General features: G+C 38.8%; 1 protein-coding gene and 1 pseudogene across 1 annotated transcript in view; one reads left to right on the top strand and one right to left on the bottom strand.

Annotated features, from left to right (window-relative positions):
* Positions 1-16,201, top strand: part of LOC102496714 (mitochondrial ribonuclease P catalytic subunit) — a 170,986-nt gene that overhangs the window by 99,250 nt on the left and 55,535 nt on the right. The window lies entirely within an intron of this gene.
* On the bottom strand, positions 12,086-12,518 carry LOC102495869 (small ubiquitin-related modifier 2 pseudogene; annotated as a pseudogene).

Here is a 16,201-nt window from a genome sequence, read left to right as displayed (position 1 = left end):
ACAGATACTCTCCAAGAGAAGATGTTATTTGACTACATCTTGAAGGATGTATTAGTCCTTTAATGCACTTGGAGAAATATTGCTTTAAAGCCTAATTGTCTTCTGATCCAACTTATCAATTATTTCTATTCACCTGTTATATGAGAAGTCATAACAGATATTCAAAATTAATTCTTCAGTGTATTCTACATTTCTTTTAGAATAAACTAAAAGTAATTTTACACAGTAAAATACACTGTACTTTCTTAGGATTAAAAGCAAAGAAATTATATACTAATGTACGTTTTAACCTTATTCAATTTGGCTTGATCTTGCCACTAATAATATTTCGATTCTAATCTAAGGATTTTTTTATTGAGAGAGGTTTTCACTATAGGGCGCGTGAGCTCGCCAGACAGACAGAGACATAGAGACAGAAAGCAAGAAATCACCCCCCAGGGGGGATGGTCATGTTGCAATCCCTTCTCCTCCATTCTCCTCTCAAGATCTTGGGCACACATGCACATGTGCCCAACATGAATTATAAGTTGCCAGGTCCGGGACTTGAACCATGTTTGACTACTTAGGTGTCCAGTGACATAGCCATTTTGCCATCTGCTGGTCTCAGGATTTTTTTTTTTAATAGAACTTGTCATATAGCATTGAGGCAATAACAACAACACAACATTTTGCTTTGAAAATAAATTTATTTATTGAATTGGTTCATTACATTATGAACCACTGGGGACCAGCAGGTGGCATAGTGGTTGAGGTGTTGGACTCCCACATGATCGACCACAGTTCAAGTCATGGACATGGCGGCTTGCTTTCTCACTTTCTCTCTCTCTCTCTCTCTCTCTCTCTCTCTCTCTCTCTTTTTTTCTTTGGGGGGCACGTGCGCCCCTCTCTTTCTCTCTGGGGAGTACATGTGCCCTATAGCAAATTAAGAAATAATAGTAAATAAAATTAAATATTTTTTTAAATTTCTGAACCATTTATAATGTATATCTTATATAGTTATCTTAAGCTTTATATTTCACAAATTCTATTATCTCTCTTAATCTGGCAACCACAAAAAACTTCCTGCAGAGAAACAGCTTATATTTTTAGGTAACACTCTATTTACTTACCATTCTCCTTTGAAAGCTTTTTCTTCCATTTTACACCTTTGTTAAAGGTGCTATTCATGTCATGTGGTCACATTACTGGAAAGTAATGTTGGGAAGAAGACTTGTGAAAGATGAGAAAAAAATTTTTTCTGCTGAAAAAGAAATGGGTCAGTGAGACCACAAGACTTAACGTTTAGTTTTATGTCCTCAATTTGAAGGTATGTGTCAAAACTTCTATCTCCCTAGCCACGAAGTTACCTCTTAAGAATTTTGTTCAGTTTCTTTAGTCACATTCTAACCACTTAATGATTTTAACATATTTTTGAGAGCTATTGCTGTGCTACGAAGATATTAAATTCCTTTAGCCTATCTCCACGTACCCCAGCTACATTGAGTTGGACATTCTAATCATTTTATTCATGAAGTATTTTTTGAGAGCCTTATTGTTTTTTAAACCCTATGCTGGTTGTGTTTGAAGTACAAAGATGAAAGAAGCAGTTTTTATCTTTAAGAGTTTTGTAATCTCTTAAGGGAAATAAGAAAAAATGATAAACGTTCATCATAGAAGACAGAATATGATTAACATGTTAATTGTACTAATAACTATGTACAGGAACTGCAAGTAACATTTCTTACATTTTCCTGTAATTCAAACTCGTCTATCTGTCCACTTGTTCAGGAATATTACAGTTTTATGGTATTTCCAGTTAGTTTACATAATGGCCCCAACATCTTTTCGTTTTTCTTAGTTTTAGTTAGCTTTTTTTTTTTTTTGGAGAGGTTTTTGCTATAGGGTGCATGCGCTCACTAAGGAAGACAGAGACAGAGAGACAGAAAGCGAGAAATCACCTCCCCCCAGGGGAGATGGCCACACCACAATTCCCTCTCCTCTATTCTCTTCTCGGGATCTTGGGCATGCACGCACACGTGCCTGGCGTGAGTTTAAGCCACTGGGTTCAGGACTCGAACCACAGTTGACTACATGGGAATCCAGCAACATAGCCATTATGCCAACTGCTGGTCCCTCAGTTAACATTTTTATTAAGAATTTCATATGTGCTAACAACTGTTCTATGTATCTTATATATATTATCTCATTTAATCCTCACAATAATTTTATAAGGTATTATTTTCATTGCACAAATATAGAAACTAAAGATTAGGGTTCAGGAAATCCACCAGTGATAAATTCACAGCCAACAAATACCAAACCCAGGATTTGGACAGCAATGCCTGAGCCTTAATGACATTTTATTATTTTCTCTGTCTATGGACCTGGGCAACTTTCTACATATCATCTCTATTAACAGAGAAAAGCAGCTTCACTAGTGGAATAAAAATTTTCAGTCGTTTGGGGTTTTTTAAATTGCCAGAGTGTATGTGCACTGCCAAAAAGAGGCAGAGAAGAGGGGTGGGGGTAGAGAGAAAGCACCCTTCAATCAGGCATGGGTTTATTTGTTTTAATTAAGTATTGACATTGTTTTTAAATTAAAAATAGGCTATCAAACAGTTCAGGCTTTTCTTGTTACCATAGTTTTGTGACTTTATACACACAGCTTCTTTAGTTTGGCTAATTTCTTCTTACCCTTCAGGGCTTGGCTAGGGAATCCCTCCAGAGAATTTTCCCTAATCCCTCTTCCATAGCGGAGAGGTTTTTGCTATAGGGTGCATGCGCTCACTAAGGAAGACAGAGACAGAGAGACAGAAAGCGAGAAATCACCTCCCCCCAGGGGAGATGGCCACACCACAATTCCCTCTCCTCTATTCTCTTCTCGGGATCTTGGGCATGCACGCACACGTGCCTGGCGTGAGTTTAAGCCACTGGGTTCAGGACTCGAACCACAGTTGACTACATGGGAATCCAGCAACATAGCCATTATGCCAACTGCTGGTCCCTCAGTTAACATTTTTATTAAGAATTTCATATGTGCTAACAACTGTTCTATGTATCTTATATATATTATCTCATTTAATCCTCACAATAATTTTATAAGGTATTATTTTCATTGCACAAATATAGAAACTAAAGATTAGGGTTCAGGAAATCCACCAGTGATAAATTCACAGCCAACAAATACCAAACCCAGGATTTGGACAGCAATGCCTGAGCCTTAATGACATTTTATTATTTTCTCTGTCTATGGACCTGGGCAACTTTCTACATATCATCTCTATTAACAGAGAAAAGCAGCTTCACTAGTGGAATAAAAATTTTCAGTCGTTTGGGGTTTTTTAAATTGCCAGAGTGTATGTGCACTGCCAAAAAGAGGCAGAGAAGAGGGGTGGGGGTAGAGAGAAAGCACCCTTCAATCAGGCATGGGTTTATTTGTTTTAATTAAGTATTGACATTGTTTTTAAATTAAAAATAGGCTATCAAACAGTTCAGGCTTTTCTTGTTACCATAGTTTTGTGACTTTATACACACAGCTTCTTTAGTTTGGCTAATTTCTTCTTACCCTTCAGGGCTTGGCTAGGGAATCCCTCCAGAGAATTTTCCCTAATCCCTCTTCCATAGCGCCCCACACACACCTTGCCCCCAGCTCCCACCAGGTCCTCTTCTGTCTGGGTACTTGGCCTCTCCTGTGTCCTCTCTGAGGAGGCTGCTGTCATCTCTGTCATAGCACCAGTCACACAATTGCAATGACCTTGATGGTAGGGACTGTTCTTTGTTTTAGAAATATCAACATTCAGGGGACTGGCAGGTACGGTTGTGGTTTAAGGTGCTGGCTTCCTGGGACCAGCAGTTAGCATAATGGCTATGTCGTTGGATCCCACATAGTCGACCACTGTTCGAGTCCCAGACCTGGTGGCTTAAAACTCACACCGGGCACATGTGTGTGCGTGCCCAAGATCCCGAGAGGAGAATGGAGGAGAAGGGATTGCGGCGTGACCATCCCCCCTGGGGGGGTGATTTCTCGCTTTCTATCTCTCTGTCTGTCTCTGTCTGTCTGGTGAGTGCACGTGCCCTATAGCAAAAACCTCTCCAAAAAAAAAAGAAAGAAAAGGTGCTGGCTTCCCAGTTGGCCGGCTGCAGTTTGAGTCCTGGACCTGGTGGTTTGCTTTCTTACTTTCCCTTCCTCTCTGGTCAAATTGAAAAATAATAATAACAGATGGAATAATTAAATAAATAATTCTTTTTAAAATAAAAGAAATCTCAACATTCAGCACAGTGTTGGCATGTGGTTTAAGTACACAAAAATGTTGAATGTGCGTTTGATTTGAAGTGTGTTTTCAGACTTCTAGAATGTTTGGCGATGCCCTTTAGTCTGCCCTTTCATCTGTGCTTTTGCTCCAGAAGTTACCACACATGGCTAGGATCATGCTGCTTATGATGGACAGTGTCCCTTTTTGTCCTCCAGTCTTTCTAATGAATAGGAGTGTTTATCATGCTGAAACCTTGAGGTCATCAACTGGAAGAGGAGTGAGGGAAGCTGTTAGTGAATTTCCTGAACGGGGAGGATGCTGTCATCCTGCTTCCTTCCTGCCACTCCCACCCTCAGTGAGAGGGTGGCCAAGCGTAAGAGTTAGTAGGAAGACGGTCACACTAACATTAATCCTGAGTTTCTCAGTAGCTTACTGGTTACTGATTGTGACTTCTGATTTGAGTACTAGCCAGGTCTCTTCTGTTCAGGCCTGTATTACTTTATACAACTTTGTATTCCTACCAACCAGCACCAGATTTCAACTTTGCAACTCAAGATAATAGAGCATTCCTAGCTGTTCACCCTTAACCTGGAATCAGTCTCTCTTCCATCATAGTGTACTCACCAGGAATACCATCATATGTCAGAAGGCAGGAGAACTGCACGCTGCCCATTCCACCTCCACCACCACTGTTTATTAACTTCGTGACCTTACATAAGATAATGAGCTTCTCTGATTCTTAATTGTCTCCTTTTTGAAATGGAAGTGCTAAGATTTATATTACACCAGCTGGTGGCAGGGTGGGTAAGGTGGATGGATCTTACATGGCCAACTGTGGTTCGAGACTTAGACCCAGCAATGTGGAAAACACACCAGGTATGCATGTGCGTATGCCCAAAATCCCGAGAGGAGAATGGAAAAAGGGGACTGTGGCATGGTCATTTCCCCTGAGATGCTTTCTCACTTTCCCTTTTTCTTTCCCTCTATCTGTGTCTTTCTCCAGTGAGCACACATGCCCTATAACAAATTTAAAAAAATTTTTTTAAAGATTTGTGTGGCACCAGCAGATGGCGAAATGGTTACATCCCTGGACTCCCACGTAGTCAACCGTGGTTCAAACTCAGGATCCAGCAGCTTAAAACTCATGCTGGGCACCTGTGTACCCAAAATCCCAAGAGGAGAATGGAGGAGAAGGGATTGTGGCATGGCCATTCCCCGTAGGGGGGTGATTTCTTGCTTTCTGTCTCTCCATCTCTGTCTCTCTCTGTGTTTCTCTCTAGCAAGCACATGCACCTATAGCATTAATCTCTCGAAGAAAAAAAAAGATTTGTGTTACTGATATCATGTGGCTAAACTGGATTGTTTCTTAAAGTCCATGCATAATTTAGATGAAGTATTTATCAGTTCTAATGTTCACTTACAATGCTGAGTAGGTTTCTCCTCTGTAGAGATTATACATTATTCATTTGTTTGTCATTTAGCAGTGTTGTAATCTAACATATGAACTGCTTATCACATTCAGTGTTTTGATTTTAACTCCTAAAGTTTCCTGATAGTAGGATGATGATGATGATTATATCACATGAAAGCCTTTCTTTTTACATTTTTCTTCCCAAGGTGGTTGTGTTTCTTTTATTTATTTATTTTTTCTTTAAGGGTAACAGCCTAATATGCCAAACAAATGTATATAGCTAGGCATTTTACATAAGGCTGTCAGAGTCCTTTGGGCATGCACCTACATTTATCTCAAATCAATATGTGAGATAAATTCTGACATGTCATTGCCTAAACTCTTTGTTCTCAAAAGAAAGTCTTCAGTTTAGAATTGAAATACCTTATCTTCTCCTTTACTAAAGCCATACTTCCTGAAGACAGAGATGAGACAACAGAAATTAAGAACTGTAGTAGTCATGAAAAAAGAAGAAAAAAAAACTTCAGTATTACCATAAATATATTAATTGTTCATTGTTTTATTCACCATCAACAAAGAAACTGCAAAGAGTACATTTTAATAGTAGAGGTGTAACAGATCTCCTAACCCCCCAATTTCTACTGTCCCTTTTTCTACTGTTTCATGTTCATACAGCCTCCTTTTTCAACAAGTTATTATGAAAAATTTCAAAAATGCAACAAAGTTTAAATAATTTTATAGTGAACACCTGTATGTATGTGTGTGTGTATATATATATATACATCTTTTGATTCTATCGTTAAATTTTCTTTATTCTTGCTTTATCAGGTTCCTATATATTTGTCTATGCATTCGTTAACCATGTGAGTTTTTTAATGTGTTCAGTAGTAGATTGCAGATGTCTGTGTCTGTACCCATTCCACTTTTTTTTTAAAGAATTATTTATTTACTTTTATTCATTCATTTTATTTTAATTTGACCAGAGAGGTACACAGAGAGAGAAAGAGGGAAAGTGAAAAAGCAGGCCACCAGGTCTAGGACTCGAACCATGGTTAGCCATGTGGGAGTGTCCAGCACCTTAACCCCCATGCCACCTGCTGGTCCCTCCACTTTTTTTTTTTAAGGATTATTTATTTAATCTTATTTTTTACTTTTTTTTTTCCTACAGGGCATGTGTGCTTACCAGAGAGAGACAGAGAGAGAGAGGGAAAGTGAGAAAGCAAGCCACCAGGTCCAATACTCAAACCACAGTCAGCCATGTGGGAGTCCAGTGCCACAACCATCACGCCATCTGCTGCTGGTCCCCCATTCCAGCTTTGGTCAGTGTATTTCTGCCAAAACTGACTGATCTCAAGTATGTAGTCATGACCACCTTTTCTGATTGACTTGTGCAAGGCTTAACCAATATAACTAGCCTTATTAACAACAGTGCTGTCAGCTTGTACAGAGTGGTTTTTACAGAGTAGACTAGTGACGTTCTAGAGTAACATTTTAGAACAGCACAAATAGAAATATAAAATGATTTTAAGTGTTCTATATCACATTAAAAAAGTTAGGAGAGGTGACATAGTCTTAAATTGTATTTAATACAACACATCTAAAATGTTATTTCAACATGTAATTAATAGTTTTAAAACTATTAATGGGCATAGCAGGTGTCATGAAGGTTAAGGCAACTGGATCTCACATAGCCAACTTTGTGGTTTGAGTCTCAGACCTAGTGGCTCAAAAATCATGCTGGGCATGTGTGCATGCATACATTCCCAAAACCTTAAGAGGAGAATGGAGGAGAAGTGACTGTAGCATGTCCATTCTCCTGAGGGGTGATTTCTGACTTCCTCTATCTTTCTCTGTCTTTCCACTCTCTGGCAAGCACATACATCCTATAGCAAACTAAAACAAACAAAAACTATTAATGAAATATCTTATTTTTTTATAATAATTTTTCTAGGAATTTAGTACATCTGAATTCTGATTAGCCATATTTGAAGTGCTTATGTAATTAATGGCTATCATATTGCACAACACAGTTCTAGATCTCAAAAAGAAGTTCATATCTCCTCATAAATTTCCACAATCTGAATATATTGACTTAGCAGTCAAATTTCCTAGTAGTCGTATTTATCACATAAACCCTGATTATACCCTTTCATTTGAGGTCATTGGTTTGGTCCACTTCTCAGCCACTGAGGTCTGAGATTCAAACTGGTCGGCCATGTGAGATCTAGTTCTCTTCTTCTTTTTTTTTTTTTTTTTGGAGAGATTTTAGCCATAGGGCGTATGCCCTCGCCAGACAGACAGAGATACAGAGAGACAGAAAGCGAGAAATCACCCCCCAGGTGGGATGGCCACGCTGCAATCCCTTCTTCTCCATTCTCCTCTTGGGATCTTGGGCACGCACACACACGCGCCCGGCGTGAGTTTTAAGCCACTGGGTCTGGGACACGAACCGCGGTCGACTACGTGGGAGTCCAGCGACATAGCCATTACGCTAACTGCTGGTCCCAGGATCTAGTTCTCTTAACTGCTTGGCTGTGGGGACAGCCCAAGAGCTAATATCTTCAAGTTTCTCTTGTTAAAAATAAAAAATACATGCTAGTGTTAAAATATTAACCAGCACAAAATGATAAAAATAAGGACCAGCTCCATGGCACAGCTGTTGGGTGGTATGCAAAGGGAGCCAGATCCCACATGGCCAATGACAGCTCAAGAACCCCTGGCAACTTGAAAAACACATGCTGGGCATAGATATGTGCCCATTATCCTCACAGTATGGAAAAGTGGAGAAGCAAGGGATTGCGGCATGGCCAGCCCCATCGGAGTGTTCTCTCTCTCTCTCTCTTTCTCTCTGTGTCTCTTTTGTGTGCTCATGCACACACCCTCTGACCCCACTGCCCCTCCCCCCAAAAAAGTTGAGGAATGGTGAAATTACTCTGTATCCTGATTTTGGTGGTGATTAAAGCCCATAGAGCTATACACACACACTCTCACAATTGGAAAAAAGAAATTGATGTTATGATCCATATTTTTACTTTGACTTGAAGAAAAGCCTCTGGCTAAATTGCTAGACTAGTATTTCTATCTCTAAAGTGTGTAAATTCAATCTTTATAAATTATTTGTCAAAAGACATCTTCCTTTTTCCACTAACATAGTGTTTATTTAGCCCTACCCACAGTGGTACAAGTGGGAAAGCAGGACAGCTATACCCTAAGCAGGCCAGGCGTGGTGGCATATGTGCCTGTGGTCCTAGCTGACTAGGAGGGTGGGGCTGGAAGAATCATGGCAAGACTTTCAAATATACAAAAATTCCTGTCTCTCACCCGGTCTCTCGCTCTCTCCTTCATTAAAAATTAAAAAAAATTAACTTTGAATCATGAAGATACTTCATCTTATTGTCTATTTCATCTAAAAATTGGACAAGGAAAAGTCAAAAGTCATATACAGTATATCTTATATACTTCTTTGATGTGTTTGTTTTTGTTTTTAACCTTTCACTCATAGTTAATGAGTGTTGATCTATCCATTGAGAAGACATAGACTAGAAAGTCAGCAGGTATGTCAAGAACAGCTTTGCAGAAAGAGGCCTGTGTTGATAATTATCAATTATCTTTAAAATCAACACATGTGACTGACTGGAGATACCTAAAATGTTGTCCAATTTAGACACTTGATAAATAAGTTAATTTAGATATCTAGATTACTATGATAGGCCTGCTAAACTTCTGAAAAAAAAAAAAAAAGAGTAAATCAGTCCCTTAGTTTTCTCTAGTAAAGCAAGTCACTATAGGCCCCATGTTCACGTTTCATTGCATCTTAATGGGTAATGGTACATGTGATTGGCCTAGGTGCCATAGTGGGACTAGTGAACATTTTTTTACCAGATAATACTGTGAAGATTTTTCTTTTAAAGGTTTTAGGGTACATGGCGCTTGCTGGGTAGAGACAGAGAGAAGGAAAGTGAGAAATCACACCCACCCCCCCAAGAGAATGGCCATGCTACAATCCCCTTTCCTCCATTCTCCTCCTGGGATTTTGGACTCACACACCGAACCTGCAGTGGTTGGGCCAGGAATGAACTTGACCCTCCCGTGTGGCCCCAGCTAACACAGCAACACCTTCCTTCTTGTGCCACCTTGGCTAGTGCTGAAATAGTAGGACTTTACTCCAGAAAAATGTCTCAGTAAGTTAGGTCAATTATGTGGTCATGGATTTTTACAGAAGCACAAACAAATATTGACTCCATTCTCTTTAAGATTTTGTGTTTTAGATTTAAATTGAATATTTTTACTGTTATCTCCTGTTGCTTCTTCTTAGAAGAAAGGTATATTATTATAAAACAAATGCAGAGGATATAAAGTTTTATAAATTTGTTATTATTTGTATCCAGCAGGCAAGAATGGACTTTTTTTGAGAGAGAGATTTTTGCTATAGGGCACATGTAGACAGAGACAGAAAATGAGATATCACCCCCAGTGGGATGGCCATGCCACAATCCTTTCTCCTCCAGTCTCTTCTTGGAATTTTGGGTACGCACACATTCGCCTGGCATGAATTTTTTTTTTTTTTAGAGGTTTTTGCTATAGGGCGTGTGCACTCGCCAGACAGAGAACGACAGAGAGACAGAAAGTGAGAAATCACGCCGCAATCCCTTCTCCTCCATTCTCCTCTCGGGATCTTGGGCACACATGCATGCACACGCATCTGGCGTGAGTTTTAAGCCACCGAGTCCAGGATGCGAACCACGGTCGACTACATGGGAGTCCAGCGACATAGCCATTACGCTATGGCTGGCATGAATTTTAAGCCGCCAGGTTCAGGACTTGAACTATGTAACTATTATGCCAGCTGCTGTTCCCAAATAGTACTTTTAAATGGTTATATGTCCAGAAAACAGACCTTCAGACTTACTAAAGACTGGGAGAGCTTTATTATTTATTTATTTATTTGTTCATTCATTCATTCATTCTTAAAATGTTTATTGAGTAAAGAATAGGCAATCAGGAGTGGGAAAGCTCTGATTAGGAACTGGTATGAGGCTCCATTTCCAGTTCTATTGCTACCTCCCTCATGATATTGGATGATCTCCTCTCCTTTTTGAATTCTAATTTCCTTATTTATAAAATGAAGATATCATACTCTAAAGACTCTTCCAGCTCTAAAAAGTCAGTAATTCAAGCAGGTTCTCTGTGAATAAATATGTATTTCTTCCAAAAGAGAGTGCTACAGTATTTCTCAATGCTTTGGCATTTTGTTGAAAGGAACTGACCAGAGGTAGACTCTCAGCTTAATTTTATGCTTTAACACTCTCAATCTTTAAGAAATAGTGTCTGATTCCTTCAGTTATTTAGACGAGGTGATATAAGCTAATTAGTGATGTTACTGACACTTTTTAAAGCTTTTTTAAGTGATAAAAGTAGTATAGTATGTGTCTATTTTAGAAAATAGTTTCAAAAAGTACAATAAAAAATATGCATAATCCTACCACCCAAATGTACCTGGTTTTATCATTTGGGCATATTTCCACTCTCTCTTTTTCATTTCATTAAGTTTCTTCCCATAAAATTAAACACACACACACACAGCCTTATTTCATTTTGTTTTTGTCTTCTCTTAATCTAGTGAAATCTTTCCCAGAGAATTAAATAAAATTAAACATGTTTTGGAAACCACCATTCTTTTCTAAAACATTATATTCATTCCATATTTTCTTATGAGCATGGATTGTACTCATATTAATCTCTAAAGTAGTCCAAAAAGAAAAAAAATTATCTTTTTTACACTAATCACCTTTATTATTACTCGTAAAACAACTTTGAAGTATTATTTTATACCATAATATTCATCCATGTAAAGTATACAAGGAGACTTACAAAGTTCATGAAAAATGGAATTAAAGTACAAATTTATTTCAGTGCAAAAATATTTTAAATCCATGTTTTTTTGTTGTTGTAAATAAACTTTTTTTTTTTTTTCATTTTAAACAAGAAGTTTATTTAAACAAGACACTTGACTTGAAGGGAAAACTATCTAGGATTCCCTTTTTTTCTTTAAGAGTAATTTACCCGTACTTAAAGACAGATTGCCCTACATGTAACAGCTATGTACAAAAATGTTATAAAATTGTCCTTGGTTTTACAATGATAAATGAAAAACATTAAAATTCTCCAATCAAACAAGGTATGCAAGGATTTTTATGTTTTTTTTTTTTCTTTCTGTTAAAACAGTGAGAGCAAAATAACTTACTGGAATATAAAGATAAGAGCTGAATGACCTTTCCACTGATGGAGAAAGGGGGTATTTTCTCAGAACCAGTATTTGTCCCCATCCCATCTCCATTTGATGTCAATCAAAACACACCATTGACCATTTCGTTGTTTTAAAAACCTGCAGTATGCTCGTGCACACACACCAGTTACTTCATGTGCAGTAAAGGAATGGGGAAGGGAAAATGAAAGAATAGAGAAAACTATACTATAGTGGTCAGGATGTGGTGAAACCAAATTGTGGTTTTCTAATTGAGAATGTATTCTTGGTCTGTAAGAACAGAGTTCTGGAGTAAAGTAGCAGGTTCCCTTTTTAGTAGACACCTCCTGGCTGCTGTTAGAACACATCAATTGTATCTTCATCCTCCATTTCCAACTGTGCAGGTAGGTGTGTGTGTTTCGTTGATCGGCTGCCCATCAAATCAGAATCTGATCTGCCTCATTGACAAACCCTGTCGTTCACAATAGGCTTTCATTAGTTTACTAAGTGGTATATGCCTCTTGATCTTCAACTGCACCACAGAACCATCCTGCCCCGCCACCTTCAAATTAATATGATCATTGTTCTCAGTCTTGACTCCTTCCTTGGGCTTTTCATCGGCCATGGTGAGCACCGGAGTCTCCCCAGCTGCTGCTTAACAAAAGAGGTACCAGGTCCTCACCAAATGAGCACACAGGCAGCACCAGGAAAGGCAGAAGAAGGCTAATAAATATTTTTCTATGAACTTGTTGTAAACTTCCTCCCCCCCATACAACTAAGTAGGTTTTTGTATAGGTTGAGTATCCCTTATCTGAAATACTTTGGACCAGAAGTGTGTCAGATTTTGGATGATTTGCATAGATATAATGAGATAACGTGAGGATAGTAGCCAAGTCAAACACGAAATTTATGTCTCTCACATACACCTAGTATTCATAGCCTTAGGACAAATTTATACAATGCTGTTGTATTACAGCATTTTGACTGTAACTCATCACATAAGGTCAGATGTGGAATTTTTCATTTGTAGTGTTAAGTTGGCACTCAAAAAGTTATGGATCTTGGAGCATTTGGGATTTGGGATTTTTGGATTAGGGATGTTCAAGAGTATATTCATAAAGTTGGTAACTATTACCCAAATTGATTTTTATAACATTTCATCACCTCAGAAAGAAGTACCCGTAAGCAGTGTCTCCCCATTTCCCCCTGCCTACTTCTCCCACTCTAGGCAGCCACTAATCTACTTTCTGTATCTCTATATTTGTATTTTCTGGGCATACCATATATGACAAATCATACAGTATGTGACTTTTTGGGTCTGATTTGTTTAACTTAGCATAATGTTTTCAAGCTTCACCCATGTTATAGCATGTACCAGTATTTAATTTCTTTTTATCACTAAATAACATTTCATCGTTTGGATATACTGTATTTTATCAATTTATCAGTTAGGTTGTTTTACTTTTTGGTTAACATGAACAATATGGCTGTGAACATTTGTTTTTGTTTTTGTGTTGACGTGTGTTTCATTTCTCTTGGCTATGTACCTAGAAGTGGAATGCTGGGTCATATGTTAACTCTTCGTTTAATCCTTTGAGAACTACCAGAGTGCATCGTCCAATGACAGCCATTATGCCAATTGCTGGTCCTGGAAAAGGAAGTTTTAATAGAAAAGTAAAGATTTTTAATAGGAAAAAAATATATACTCATGTCAGAAATGCATGCTGATGGGCAGCTTCAGAGAAGGACAACTGTACTGGGCATGGGGTTAGTTGTTACTTTTATTGTGAGAGTTAGTAATGAATATTTAGCAGGGGAAGGTCTGTCATAGTATCTGGCTTTGTTTGACTTCAAGGGTTTCCATCTGTATGTGCACACTTCTCCTTGGGGTAAGGAATTTGAAGGATTTGATTACCTAATTACGCATAACCAGTGTGGACTTTGAAGGTACTATGGATGCTCTGCCCCACTAATTTATGGCCTCAATGGGAATTAGGATGCTTACCAAACGTCCTGTTGGATCCTTTTGTATATTTTATGAGGAATGATGAAGGAAGATAACCACCTTCCCTATGTGCTTTTCTCAAGTACTAAAGAAGAAAAATAGAATCTGCCTGGCCTCAGTGCCTGGAGCTGGGTAGGAGAAGAGAGTTCTCACAGAGGGTTTGGTTGCATTCCGTGATAAGCTGTGATTGATGTGGCAGACGTCCTTCTGCTGTTATCTCAGGGCTACCTGCTTATGCCCGACTACCTGTCACAATAGGGAGTATGTTAAAGCCAGGATGTGTTGTTTCATTTGTGTTTTTAAAATAATAAGGGTGACCTTTTCCCATGTGTTGGGACCAGCAGTTAGCATAATGGCTATGTTGCTGGACTCCCACGTAGTCGACTGCAGTTCAAGTCCTGGACCCGGCGGCTTAAATGCACCCTGGGCGTGTGTGCGTGCGTGCATGCGTGCCCAATATCCCAAGAGGAGAATGGAGGAGAAGGGATTGCGGTGTGGCCATCCCCCCTGGGGGGTGATTTCTTGCTTTCTGTCTCTCTGTCTCTCTGTCTTTCTGGCGAGTGCATGCACCCTATAGCAAAAACCTCTCAAAATAAATAAATAAATAAATAATAAGGGTGACCTTTTTCTATATGTTTATTAAAAATTTGGGGCCAGCAGGTAATGTGGAAGTTAGGGTGTCTGGATACCATATGGCCAATTGCACAGTTCAAGTCCCAGATCCGGTGGCTTGAGGAACATTTCCAGGCTTGTGTGTATTCATGTCCAGAATCCCAAGAGGAGAATGGAAGAGAGTAGATTGCAGGATGGCCATTCCCCATGGGGGGAGGGGAGGTGCAGGGAGGGTTTGTGTGTGATTTCTCACTTTCTCTTTCTCTATCTCTGTCTCTCCCCAGCATGCGCACATGTACTATAGCAAACTAAAACCAAAAAAAAAAAAAAAGTTTTTATTTCTTTGGTGAATTCATGTCATTTCTAAATATTCATGTTGTTTTCATTTTTTCTATTGGGTTTAGATTTTATTTTAGGGTGTTTTGTTTTGTTTTGTTTTTGTGTGTGTGTATGTGTGTGTGTGTGTTTCTTTTTAGAAAGAGGTTTTTGCTATAGGGCTTGTAAGCTTGCCAGAGAGACAGACAGAAAGTGAGAAATCACTACCCCCCCACCCGCCCCTAGGGGGATGGTCACACCGCAATTCCTGCCAGATATTTTTGGCAGGCACACACATGCACCCAACGTGAGTTTTAAGCTGTTGGGTGTGGAACTTGCAGCTGGCTACGTGACAGTCCAGTGACATAACGTTACGCCATCTGCTGGTCCCTATTTTTTGTATTCTTTATAAAGTAATTATATTGGCTATTATATTTATTTGAACTATTTTCCCAGTTTTTATTTTGTTTTGTTTTAATCCCTCCCCCCCCACCCGCCCCTAGGGGGATGGTCACACCGCAATTCCTGCCAGATATTTTTGGCAGGCACACACATGCACCCAACGTGAGTTTTAAGCTGTTGGGTGTGGAACTTGCAGCTGGCTACGTGACAGTCCAGTGACATAACGTTACGCCATCTGCTGGTCCCTATTTTTTGTATTCTTTATAAAGTAATTATATTGGCTATTATATTTATTTGAACTCTTTTCCCAGTTTTTATTTTGTTTTGTTTTGTTTTTGCCATAGGGCATGAACACTCACTAGAGAGAGAAGTGAGAGGAAAAGTGAGAAATTACTCCCCCAGGGAATGGCCACACCACAATCCCTTCTCCATGCTTGTCCTCAGATCTTGAGCACACATGCATATGTACAGGCATGATTTTGAAGTTGCCAGGTCTGGGACTCGAGCCAGTTGACCATGTAAGAGTCCAGTGCCTTAACCACTACACTACCTGCTGCTCCCCCCAGTTTGCCTTTTAATGATATTTATGTCTTTGGTGTGCACAGATTTTGAACTTTTTAAAAATTTCAGATTTTTGTTTTTTAGATTTCTTTCATCTTTTTTTTAATTTGATTTTTATACTCTGAAAACCTTGCCCCTTGCTAAATTCATTCTTAGGAAATTAGATGAACCTTGATTCAGAAAGCTTTGGCTCAGAAAACGAGGTTAGGTCATCTTAATTTAGAAATGCTGACTATCTCTTTTTTTTTCTTTTTTTTTTTTTTTCATTTTCGGTGCACTGATCTTGATTTTATTACCTTACAAATCATGCATGAATGCCCTGAAATAAGTTTTCGTTGAATAAACCCATTTTTACTGAGCAAAATTCAAAAGGGGAAACATCAGACCTTTCTGGTGTAGGAAAAGCCTTTCAATAGTCC

Source organism: Tupaia chinensis, unplaced genomic scaffold (assembly GCF_000334495.1).
Source record: "Tupaia chinensis unplaced genomic scaffold, TupChi_1.0 Scaffold000350_1, whole genome shotgun sequence".
NCBI lineage: Eukaryota > Metazoa > Chordata > Mammalia > Scandentia > Tupaiidae > Tupaia > Tupaia belangeri.
Note: the sequence above shows the minus strand (reverse complement) of the source record. Positions and strands in the feature narration are given on the sequence as shown.